Below are 13146 nucleotides of genomic sequence, written 5' to 3'. Positions count from 1 at the left end.
TTTTGTAATTCTGCCTTTCATATACACTGTAAAATTGGTCAAAATAAGATACTTTCCTTAAACCTAGGAATTCAGGGTTCCAGAAGGCAGCAACCAAGCAACGTGTACAGACTTTAAATAACACAATAAAAATGACAGTTGTTTCTTACGGCAGCCACACATAGAGAGGGGTGAGCAAGTGCCAGTAGGGGTAATCACAGCATCCCTGTCATGGCCCGGCTTGATCCCTGTTTACTACTAAATGCTTCATCCATCAGGCCAGCAATGTTCCTCATGTAACATTAGCATCCTTTAAGGGCATTTATGACTCCAATATATAAGATATCTTTCATATCATATCATATCAATCTATCAGCACGGCCCTAATAAAACAGCCTGTGACTGAACTTCAGAGCATCATCAGGATGAATTCAACCTGGAAGAACAGAGCAAAAGGGGGAGCTTGGAAGCCCAAACCCTGTCTCAGATGCTCACATCAACTGATACCCTCAGGACCTTACCTGTAATCTCTGTAATCTGCATTCATGCTTGCGTAGACAACTGCAATGGAGATTTAAGTACCTACAATCATCACAAGATCTAAATTATTTTCTGATCTTAATGCCATGAATTCTTTCAATGCCTCTTTCTGATAAAGGAGAACTTTCCCAGGTGCCTTTCCCATTTAGTGTTTAATTGTCTTCCCCTGGGGCTTCATTGGCCCTAAAGTGCCTTCAGCAATCTGGTTCTATCAACTTCTGTGGTACCCAAGTGAGCATAAACCAAAACAAAAATGTGGTAATGCTTTATGGTTACCAAATTGGCCAAGTTTAAAGAAATAATGAGCTGGCATTAGCACTTACATGGGAAATTAAGGCTTTCTTTCACCACTGATAGGAATGGTTTCCAAAGCCTCATGGTACAGCATAAGAACCTTGAAGTCAGAAAAGAGTTCATAACATAGATGTATCAACCCTGCCACTGAGAATTAGCATCAGGAGGCTAAAATGGTAAAAGGATTCATTGTTCATTGTTTTTCAGGTAGATTACATTTTACATGTGGCAAAAATGATGGCTTTCTGAATGATAGAGTGTAGATTGGAGAAATTTGTCGGGCAGTATTTTTAAATAGAAGAGTGAAAGTTTCCCCAGGCTCTGTTCAGAGAGTGTTGCAGCTTTTTACAATGGTTGTTAACATATGACAATACCGTTGCTTCAGAAATGTAGAGACCAATGAAAAGCATTGATTGTTATTTCTCATTCCCATTTAGATGTCACTTGTGGTTTTCATCTATATCTTTATTTCTATATATTTCCTTAACATGGAGAAAGTATTTTAAAGTAAGAAAAACAAATTTCATAAAAATATATGGAAAATTTACCTTGGGTGCTCTCAGAGACCAAACCACCAACCAAAGAGCATATACAGGCTGGACCTAGTATGTATGTAGCAGATGTGCAGCTCAGTCTTCATGTGGATATCTTAATAACTGGATTGGGGACTGTCCCAAAACCTGTAGCCTGTCTTTGGAATATATTCCCCTAACTAGACTACCTTGTCTGGCCTCAGTGGGAAAGGATGCGCCTAGCCTTGTAGAGACTTGATGTGCCAGAGTAGGGGGATACCCAGGAGAGAATGCTACACTCTCAGAGGAGTAGGGGATGAAGATGGGGGAGGGACTGTGTATGGGGACCAGGGAGGCATCAATTGGGATGTAAAGTGAATACACACACACACACACACACACACACATATAATTAAAATCTATTACTTTTTACATGAATTTATTTTTCAGGCCAATCTTTGAGAACATAATGAACACTTGTCCTAGAAATTAATTGTAAAATTTATTATTAATATGTAGATATAGTTTCCAAAATTGTATGTGGTTATTTTTTAATCCTGTAGAATATCTATAATATGTGTGTACTAGATATAAAACAATTTCATTTTGTTTTAGAGACAAGGTCTCACATAGCACAGTCTGGCCTCAAAGTCACTATGCAGTGGAGGAAGGCTAATTCTTTATCCTCCTGCCTCCACCTTCCCATCTGGGATTATAGGCATGGACCACCACATCTAGTTTATGTTGAGGGATGGAGCCAGGGGTGTAGACAGGCCCCAGGGCTTTGCACATGCCAGGCAGGCACTTACATGGGTTACTACTGCAGTCCTACTACCTAGATTACATGAATAAAATTCTTTGCTGGAGTGTAAAAACACCTCTCTAGAGATGACGTTATTTAGCTCTTAGATAAGAGGGTGAAACTCTACTGGTCCTCAGTCCTCTGGCTTTTGTATCTTGAGGGTTATTTCTTTTGAGTCTGCCTTATGACACCTTGCTATGGAAACAGGATTTACCGTGCCAGATATCTGAGTGTGCCATATGGTGTAATAGTATTTTGGAATAGCAGAGTGGATTCTTTTTCCAAATGGCGGGGTCAATACGTTTCTGTGATTAACATTAACTCTGGGACTCTCGGCTGCTTTTCAAATTGCCCTGCACTGTGAGTCTTATTCTCCTTTACCGTTAACTCTATGCTCTTTCAACTTGGAGGAGTCTCTGAAAACAGTACCCTGAACCATTTGAAGCAAAGGAAGTGAGGCAATGCTCACTGCCCTCCCTTGCCTTGGGTGGGAGTTCTCATGGCTCAGCAGTGGAAAAGCAACTTCAGGGTGGAGAGGTTGAGTCCCACGATCAGATTTAAAGCTTTCTTATCACTACATTCATTCTCTCATCTGGGCATCTTCCTGTCTGACACAAAGCTGAAAATGTAGCCAGTCTAAGAATGCCCTGGTAGGTTGCTTCTCTGTACCATCAGGCTTCCCGATTCATGGTGGTCTGGGGCGGGGCTGATGGTGTGCGATTCTAAGAAGTCTGAAGAAGATCCTGGCCTGTCAGGGGATGCAGTTGGTCTCAGGCCTGCAGATGGAGGCTGGGTATTTTACAGAGGCTCTCAGTGAGTGCTTCCCTTTCAGAAAGTGATCATAAGGACATGAATAAGTGACTAATTTCATAGCAATGTGGCAAAGGGGTGTAAAATAACCACACTCTCAGAAGAGTCTGTGATTCATGCTGACTTGGGAAACTCAGAAGGTTTGATAAGTAATATTTAGAGAAGAATAGGTGACTTCCCCCAGGGAAAGAGGATGAACAGAGGCAATGAACTTGAAACATGCAGAGTGGACAATATTAGATGCTAAAAAGATATCCATAGATTGCTTAAGATTTCTTTTCTATCTGCCCAATATTTTCAGTACTCTTTATATTACTTCAGTATTATTTCTGTACTATTGAAAGCAGAACTGTCAAACTGCTGCTTTCAACCCAACATCATTATGATTTTTTTACTCTAATCTGAATTTATTTTTTCTAGAAGGCAGAGGAGAAGTTACGAGCATAAATGATCTTGCTCTCAAACAATCAATGATTAATTATCATCTTTAATATGCATGACACATTCCTTGTGAAATCAACATATGTCTACATGCAACCCAAATAAATAATTGAAAAGTTCAGCAAATTCAGTCATTTGGCACCATGTAATTAGAAAAAAAAAAGGATTTTTTAATGCTGAATTTAGTCAAATTGAGACACACGGTAGTAAAAACTTTTGATTTTTAACTCTAAAACATTGGGTTTTTAGAGTGAGTACAGTCTACAGGTAGAGTAGATGATGTTGTTACAGACTGATGGTGTTCCAGGAAAACCTATTCTTTATGTAACCTCTTCTGTTACTTCCTATAAGCATAATATTCATACTTCAGTTAAAATAATAATTGATATGCAGTAGCCTATCTCTTGAATGTTTCAAGTTACTTACCTGATTAAAAAAACTGATTTTAGTTGGTTGCTTGTTTAGTCAACTGATAGAAAGATAAGCCAGCTTTCTGAGGAACAACACCAGGTGGGAGCTGACGGTTTTGGCAGGACCTGCTTCGGAAGATTGCCTGTGATGCCAAGAAACCCAATATGAGTAATTCAGAACCTTCTTCCTTGCTGATAAGTTTACGTGAACATTTTAAGATATTGGATTCAGAAGGCTGGGAAGTTAGTTTAGCTGGAAAAGTCTTTGCTTTGTAAGCATGGGGCCTCAGTTTAATCTCCAGAACCAATGTTTCTAAACAAAAGGCCAGAGCTGGGGAGACAGAGACAAGTAGATCTCTGGGACATGCTGGGCAGCTAGTCTGACCTACTTGTCTAGGTTAGTGAGAGACCCTGCCTCAAAAGCAAAACCAAATAATGTAAACAGCTCAAACCAACCAACTAACCAACCAACTAACCAACCAACTAACCCACCAAATAATTCCAAGTGGTTAGCACTTGAGTAACCACAATTAAGACAATCATTTGACATAGACACACCTGATGGACTCCTCATATATATACACACACAAACACACACACACAGACAGACATATACACACAAACACACATGCACAGACACATACACCACACACACACACATACACACAATATACATAGACACAGGCACACATACACACATACAGACACACAAACATGTACAAACACACAGAGACATAAACAAACACAGAGACAGATACACATACACACAGGCTAACCTTCATATACTAAGTATTATATTCTAAACATGCTGATAAGTGCACTATGAACTATTTCAACAGGTCTGGTAGAACTGATTTTATGATTGTAATTGGTGTTTATAAGGGATATTGTCATTGTTTGAACCAGAAGGTAACTTTGATTTGTTTAAAGAGTATAGGCTAGTAAATGTTGAGCATCTTTTAACTCTACTCTTTTTTTTTCCCAGACAGGATCTTGCTATGCAATTCTCGCTAACCTGGTATTCACTCTTAGCCCAGGTTGATACTGAGCTCAATCCTCCTGTTTCAGTCTTCTCAATGATAGACTAAAGATGTGAACCACTATGATTGGTTTTTACTTCTAAGATTTTGTAATCACATTATGACTCATTTGAAATATGAATATATATTGCTAAAGATGAATGGTAATTTATCCTCTCTCTCTTTCTCTCTATCTGTATGTACTTTCAGAAGCTAGGGGAGAATGTCAGGTGATTGGTCTATTGCTCTTTATTTGATTCCCTTGAGACAAGGTCTCTCACTGAACTTTGATCTAGCAACCAGCAAGCTCCATGGATCCTCCTGCGTTCTCCCTGCACAGTGCTGGGGTTATGGGCCTATGTGACTACACACACACACCACACACACACACACGGTTTCTAATGTAGTCACTGAGGATTTACACCTGGGTTTCCCTGCTTGCCCATTAAGTTCCCTTATGCATCTAGCCATCTCCCCAGCCCTGATAACATTTCTGAAAGCATCAAAACCAAATTCAAGGCAGGTCTAGGGGCAGATGCCTGTGGTCCCAGCATCAGGGAGGCCGACGTGGAAGGACTTAGGGTGTGAGAATGGGTTCAGTTACTCAGTCAGATTCTGACTCAAAATATCATATCCAACACAGCAAACAACTGAATCGTTCCTCAAACTAATTTAGAAAGTCAACATTATCAGTACACTATAGATCAATAGTTCAAGCCCTACAGCAATTTTATTTATGAACTGTGTAAAATTGCCACAGTTCTCTCAAAAATCTTAAGGCAGAGAGTAGTAGAGGAAGATGGACAGTGTAGACCTCAAGTTCCTACATTTACATGCACAGATGAGTGCGCATGCCTCCTCTCCCCTGAAATACTTCAGAAAGTAAAACAAGCTTTGGCTATCAGCTATAGGTGAGTTTTGAGATCTATTGCAGACCCATGCTTAGCATGCTTGTGCACTCACCTAATGAGTAAGTGGAAATCAGGGCCTTGGACGTGAATGCATTTTTCCGAATTAATTCCACGTTTTCACTTGCCTCTGTTGAGATAAAGAGCTCTGTTGATTCTTGCCTACACAAGAGTCTGTGAACTTTTAGAAACACAGGGACATTCCAGCATTTTCATATACCTAGGGAGCTTTCCAATGATGGAAAGTGTGTGGTGTATGCCATCCTGATCTGAAGCCAGGTATAAGCCTGCTTTCTGCAGAGAATGTACCAGAACAGAACATGATCTTGCTGAAAGCCATTGATGCCATCAGCCTTTAGTGACAGGCAATATTTGTGATGGCATATGTTCTGGCTTGAATAAGAAATGTCACTCACAGGCTCATGTGTTTGGATCCTTGGCTCCCAGTTGGCAGGGAATCTGTAGGAGGTAGAACTTCACTGGAAAAGGACATCACTGGGTCTGGACAAGGCCAAGAGTTCACTCCTTCTACATTTCTGCATGTGCACACAGTTAAGATGTGGGTTCTCAGCTTCTTGCTCCTGTGTCTTGCTGCTATCCTTCCCCATAGACTTTAGCCCTCTGGAACTCTTACCCCCCCCATCCCCCTCAAAACAAACAAAAACAAACAAACAAAACAACAAAAACAAAACCCTGTCTTAAGTTGCTTCATGCCATGGTATTTTATCATAGCAGCAGAAAAATAGCAGACGACATCCATTTCACCGGAGTTCAAGGCGCATTATTGGACAGAAAATGTAATCATATAATCTGTATATGTACTAACATTTGAGCACTGTTTAGCCTCATTGAACTCTATGGGTTATTCCTCTCACTGTAAATGTGGTACAGAGATCCACTTCCAGCCAGATAAACACATGGGATCACTGTGGTTCTTATTTTTTTTATTAATTCATGTAGTCCAAACTGGCTATATATATAACTTACTATATAGATGAAATGAAGATGACTCTGAACTCCTGATCTTCCTGCTTATGATTATCTAGTCCTAAGTCACAGGTTTTAAAATTAAAAAAGGAGGGGGGGTGCAAATTGTTCCCTCTCCCCCCCAGCTCCCCTGTCTTTCTTGAGGACACCTATCGGGTGTCCATCCAGGTTAGATACTGCACCCCCTTCTCCAGGCTTGCAGGGCCCACCTGAGACCCAGGCAGCAGAGGTGGTCTTCACTATGTCCTCTAGGTTCCATTGGCTGGCCCACAGCTCTGCCCTTCTTCCCAGAAACATTCCATTCCACCTGAGGGACAGTCACCAGAAGTGAGCAGGGAGCTATTCCCTGAAATCCATTGAGAGTCCATACAATACCCATCACAATGGCTAAGACCAAAACCTCAAGTTGACAGCACATGCTAGTGAGGATGTGGAGCCCATTGATGATGGGAGTGTAAACTTGCACAACCACTTTGGAAATCAATCTGACAGTTTCTCAGAAAATTAGGAATAGTTCTACTTCAGGACCCACTCTTGATCATACACCCAAAAGATGCTCCACAATACTGCAAGAACGCATGCTCTGCTATGTTCATAGCCACTTTATTCATAATAGCCAGAAAATGGAAACAACCCAGATGTCCCCTAACTCAAGAATGGATAAAGAAAATGTGGTACATTTATATAACAGAATACTACTCAGTTATTAAAAACAGGGACATCATGAAATTTGCAGGCAAATGGATGGAACTAAAAAATGTTATCCTGAGTAAGGTAAACAGAACCAGAAAGACATGCATGGTATGTACTCACTTAGAAGTGGACATTAGCCATAAAGTACAAGATAACTATGCTACAATCCACAAACCCAAGAAGCTAAGTAATATGGAGGTCCCAAGGGATGATGCTTGAATCTTACTCAGAAGGGGAAATAAAGTAGACATCAGAAGTGGATTGAGAGAGGGAACTAGGTGGCAGAAGGGTGAGGAAGGGAACTAGGGGGTGGGGATTAGGTACGCGGAGAGCATGGGTTGGGGTTGGGGGTTAGGAGGCTGATAGAGAGAAGGAAAATTGGTGTGTATGGGGCCATCTCTGGGACAAGCAGGAAACCTGGAATGGGGGAGGCTCCTTAACAGATACAGGGCTGACTCTAGCTGAGACTCTTTGCAGTAGGGGATTTGGAGCCTGAAGCGGCAAACTCTTGTAGCCAGGCAGGACTTGCACTAGAGGGAGGGGAACATCAAACCACCCACAAAACTTTTGACCCCAAATTTGCCCTGCTTACAGTTTGTGCAGAGATAAAGATGGAATAGAGATTGAGGGAATGGTCAACCAATGACTGGACCAACTTCAGACCCATCCTTGGGAGAAAGCCAACCCCTGACACTATTAATGATACTCTCCTATGCTTGCAGACAGGAGCCTAGCACACCTCTTGTCTGAGAGACTTCATCCAGCAGCTGAGGGAAAGAGACGCAGAGACCCACAGCCAAACATTAAGCAGAGCTCATGGAGACTTGTATAACATAGGAGGAAGGATTGAGGGAGCTCGAGAGATTAAGGACATCACAGGAAGACCTACAGAGCCAACTAACCTGGGCCCGTGTGGGCTCTCAGAGACTGAGCCACCAACCAAAGAGCATGCATGGACTGTATCTATACCATATACACATATGTAGCAGCTGTGCAGCTTGGTCTTCCTATGTGTCTCCCAACAGTTGGAGCATGGGCTATCTCTGACTTGGACTCTGTTGTCTGTCCCTGGATTCCTTTCCCCTAGCTGGACTGCCTTTTCGGGCCTCAGTGGGAGAGGATGAGCTTAGTCGTGACGAGACTTGATGATGTGCCAGGGCAGGTTGGTACTGGGGGGAGCTCCCCTTGTCTGAGGAGAAGAGAATGGGGCAATAGGAGAAGGGGGGTGGGACTGGAGGAGAGGAAGGAAGGAGCCTATGATGGGATGTAAAGTAAATAAATAAATTAATTAAAGGAAAAAAATTAGAGAAAGCTGGGACCAGAGCTAGTGATCTGAGTCAAGTCTGTAGGATCCACATAATAGAAGTGAACTGAACTACACAAGTTATGCTCTGATCTGTATCGCATGGCTTGTGTATGTGTTCACACACTAAATAAAATGCAATAAAAAATCAGATGAAGGATGTCCCTCATATTACTGAACAGAGACGATGAAAGGAGACAAAAGAAGAAGAAAAGGAAGAGAAGGAAGAGAAGAAAAGAGAAATAGTAAGGTAAAGAAAGAAGAGGAAAAACATGGGAATTTATGTTTTATTTTTAAGACTGGCCATTATTTGTTTGGAAAACCCCACAAAGTAGTGAGAGTCACCATGTCCAATATGAAGGTTTCCTGTCTACCTACTGCTTCTTTTTACTCTTTACTGTGCTATGAAAATTCGGGTAATAAACTGTGCGGTTGTTATACATATTTACTGTCAGGCCAACTTTATCCACTGTGTTGAATGGCTACCATTTGATGGACTGTATTTATTAAACAGTTGCATTTAACAAGACAATGATTTATTTTCGAACAAAAATGGAGACATAATCTCATTCGGTTTTTTTTTTTATTGGCTGTATGTTTATGTAGGTACCTATTTATGTAGGTACATGTGTTTGTGTGTGAGGATGTGTATGCATAATGTCAACCTAGGTAGGGGCCATTACTCAGGGGCTATCTATCTTATTTTTTGAGACAGGGTTTCCTTCTGACTGGAGGCTTCTGACTTTAGCTTGGTTGGCCTAATTAAGACAGCATTGGCTTTGCTGTGTTTTCGTCTCAGCCTCCTGAATACTGGGATTACAGGCATGGATCACTGCTCCTGGCTACACTATTTCATTAAATAAAACACACTCATCTCTAATAACATGAAACAAATGACAGTTAGGAGCAACTAACTAGAATTTGCTAATTGTAATTTATTTATTGAGAGATTTTATGAATTTGGTTATCTTTGGGCAGCATTTTTTGTTGCCATGGCAATGAATCGGCAAATGGAGATTATGTGAATGGATCATGTGAAATCTCTAACTTGACCTGTGTGGGACATAATCCTTTGACATTTGACAATACTGTTGAAAGATTCAGTAATGAAATTTAAAAAATTTATTTTTTATTACTGTGTGTAAGATGCACATGTAGATGAGGTGTCAGTACCATGGTGTGTATGTGTGTGTGTGTAGGTCAGACAACAACTTTAGTAAGTCAATTCTTTCCTTCCAACTTTGTGTGGGTTCTGGGGTTCGAACTCAGGTCATCAGATTTAGGAGCAAGTGCCTTTACTCATTGAGCCATCTTGCTTGTCCTCGTTCCACTTTTAAATGGATCAATTGTCTGATGAATGCTTGGCATGTTTCTCAGATGGTCTCAGAGACAGACAAACCCCTCTTCATAATCTAAATTCACAAGGCTATTGTATCTACTTCATGATGTCCACCCAGTACAGCCTCAGTGTCTCTAGGAAAGGACTTACAGAGGGACATTGTTCTGGTTCTGGTGGACTTACATAACCCTCTCTACTTAGTAGGTTCTTAACCACTGTTTACGTGCTTTGATTTAATCTGGAGGATCAGTGAGATTCTTAAAGTGAGATTCATATACTTCAGTTTATGAAGTATAAAATAAAACAGAAAGAAAACAGGTTTAAGAAACACAATTATATTTGGAACGATATTGAAAAAAATCAATTTAATTAAGATGTATGTTAGCTTCTCAAAAATTAAAAGATTATTTATTATTTATATATATGTGCTGGTGTGAGTTTATGAGTACCTTGTGCATGTAGGAACCTGCAGAGGTCAGAAGAGGGTGTCAGATTTTCCTGGCATTGGAGTTGCAGATGGTTGTGAGCTGCCATGTGGGTGCTGGGAATTGCTGAACCCAGGTTCTCTGCAAGAGCAGCCAGTACTCTTAACCACTGAGGCATCTCTGCAGTCTAGTTCTCTGTGTTTTTGATGGTAACCTTAGTTTGTCCTTTGTGCTTTTACTAGCTGGAAAAGGGAAGGTGTCTGATGCCTGTGAAAGGATTTCAAGAGCTCCCAGGGCTTGTCAGAACATACTTTGAGAACTGCCGGCTAGTTCTCAATAGATGAACACTCCGTTCAAAGAACTGGATTTACTGGTCCACAGTGCTGTGTAATCATCACAAGAAAAGGGAATTTTGCACAATGGTGGGTCTTTTTAAACATGTACATGTCCTTGTGTGAGTGTAGATGTGTGTGTGTGTGTGTCAGGTCAGAGAACAACTTTGGATAATTCCTTAGCTACCTTCTAACTTGAGTTTGAGTTGTGTTCTCTTACTGGCCTGGAATGTCACCATGTTGGCTGCTTGGCCAATGAGTTTCCAGGGATCTACCTGCCTGTCTCTGCCTTCCTGCATGCCATCACTGAAACTATAAAGTACATGCTCTAGCGCAGACTTTTTATGCTAATTTTGTATCAAGCTTATATCAAACTTGGGAGCCTGCTCCTGCTTCTGTGGCAAATGCTGTACTAATTAAGCCGTCCCTCCCGGTGAGCATGACTCTTCTCTAGCGCTCCAGGGAGGCTTCATTTGACCTATTATATTCATTTACTTTGTGCTAAATTTGCTAACGACTGGGTTTCCAGTTTAAGAAGGAACTGGGTCCTCTGGAGCTAACGCCACCTCTCCTAATCGCTGTGTCAGTGCTTGCTCTGCAATCCCCAGAAGGATCTGTTAGATTGCCTCTAGAGACATGATAGAAGTATGTTAGCTGCCTAAGGGTTTTCTTGTCAGTAAGACTGACACCTGTGTCCTGATGAAGTTGTCCAGCTCTGTCCAACTGTTCACTTAGGTCTGTGGTTCTCAACGTTCCTGAATATGCAACCTTTTAATCCAGTTCCACATATGCTGACCCACAGCAGAGAATTACTTTATGACTACTTCATAACTGTAATTTTGCTACTGTTATGAATTATAATATAAATATCTGATATACAGGCTATCTGATATGCAACCCCCCCAAAAAAGGGTGTCGTGACCCCCCAATTGAGAACCACTGACCTAGATATAACAATAGATAATGAATACAGGCAGGGGAATCTGGCTACACCATCAACATAGTGAAGGGTTGAAAACAACTTTCTAGTAAAACGAAGAGCTCTATGAAGATCACATTTAACTTCTGCCACCACACAGAAATGGCGACATTGAAAAATACCAGCTGGATTACTATATTAAAAATTTTGCCAGGTGTGGTGTTGCATATCTTTAGTCCCAGCAGCTGGGAGGCAGAGGCAGGTGAATCTCTATGAGTTGGAGGCCAGTCTCCTCTACATAGTAAGTTGTAAGCCAGCTAGAGCTATACAGGGAGGCTCTGTCTCAAAACAGAACAAAACCAAACCAAACCAATCAAACACATTAAAAACCACTCACTCACTCACTCACTCACTCACTCAGTAAGTGAACAAATATATAAAATTTTAGTTTCATGTGTTGGAAATCAGCATTTACTGCTTCACATTTTAGGCTTCTGATAATGTAAAACAAGCAAACAAACAAACAAACAAAATAAAAACCCTAGGAAGCTTGTCTAACCTTTTGACATTTTGACACCATATTGTCATCCATGACGTTTGTATCAGAGACCCACACAATCAAATTACAAAAAGAAAAAAAATGTAAAAAAAATTTCATTCTGTTTTAAGTAGGTTGTGATTTTGTGTTGGGTCATGTTCATAGCAGGCATGCTTGACTCAGTGTTGGAACTGCTTGGGACGTTGGAAAGATGGTAGAAGATGGAGAAGAGAAACATTGGACTGTACATATCACATCTTCTAAATCCAATTTCCTTTACCTCCTGGCATTATGAACTAACTCCAGTTTTGAATCACTGTAATAAATAATAGCAATCTTGTTTCTGAATTTATAGTATCTAGTCCTAGGTAATCACCTATGTTTGATGCGGAAACAGATGTATTAGTCAGCCAATCAGCTCTAATGTAAGGTTTTCTCATTCTACAGAATCCACGAAAGTGGAAATATAATGGGCCCTCAACTCTTATGGTTCACCAGGAAGAGGTTTGCGCATTACTCACCATTAACAACAGAAGGCACTCTCTAGTGCTCATGCTATATACAGCCCTTCCCTTTCTCTGCATGTTTCATGCAAAGACTTTGTACTAACTGGTTGTTCAACTGGTCATTCCTCTCTGAATACTTTATATTGGTTTTTGTGTTTCATTTGACTAACCTTACACAGCAGATTCTTCTTAGTTAGAGCAACAATCTCCAGAAGACTCCTCCTGTCATGTGTCCATTTCTGTGGTGGGGCTTACAGTACCTTGTAAGTTGTCCTGATAGTCTGGAAATGTGGTTCAGTAGCATACATACACACACACACACACACACACACACACACACACGAGAGAGAGAGAGAGAGAGAGAGAGAGAGAGAGAGAGAGAGAGAGAG

Source organism: Grammomys surdaster, unplaced genomic scaffold, assembly GCF_004785775.1.
Source record: "Grammomys surdaster isolate TR1022 unplaced genomic scaffold, NIH_TR_1.0 146, whole genome shotgun sequence".
NCBI lineage: Eukaryota > Metazoa > Chordata > Mammalia > Rodentia > Muridae > Grammomys > Grammomys surdaster.
The sequence above is the reverse complement of the archived record's forward strand: the minus strand, read 5'-3'. Positions refer to the sequence as shown.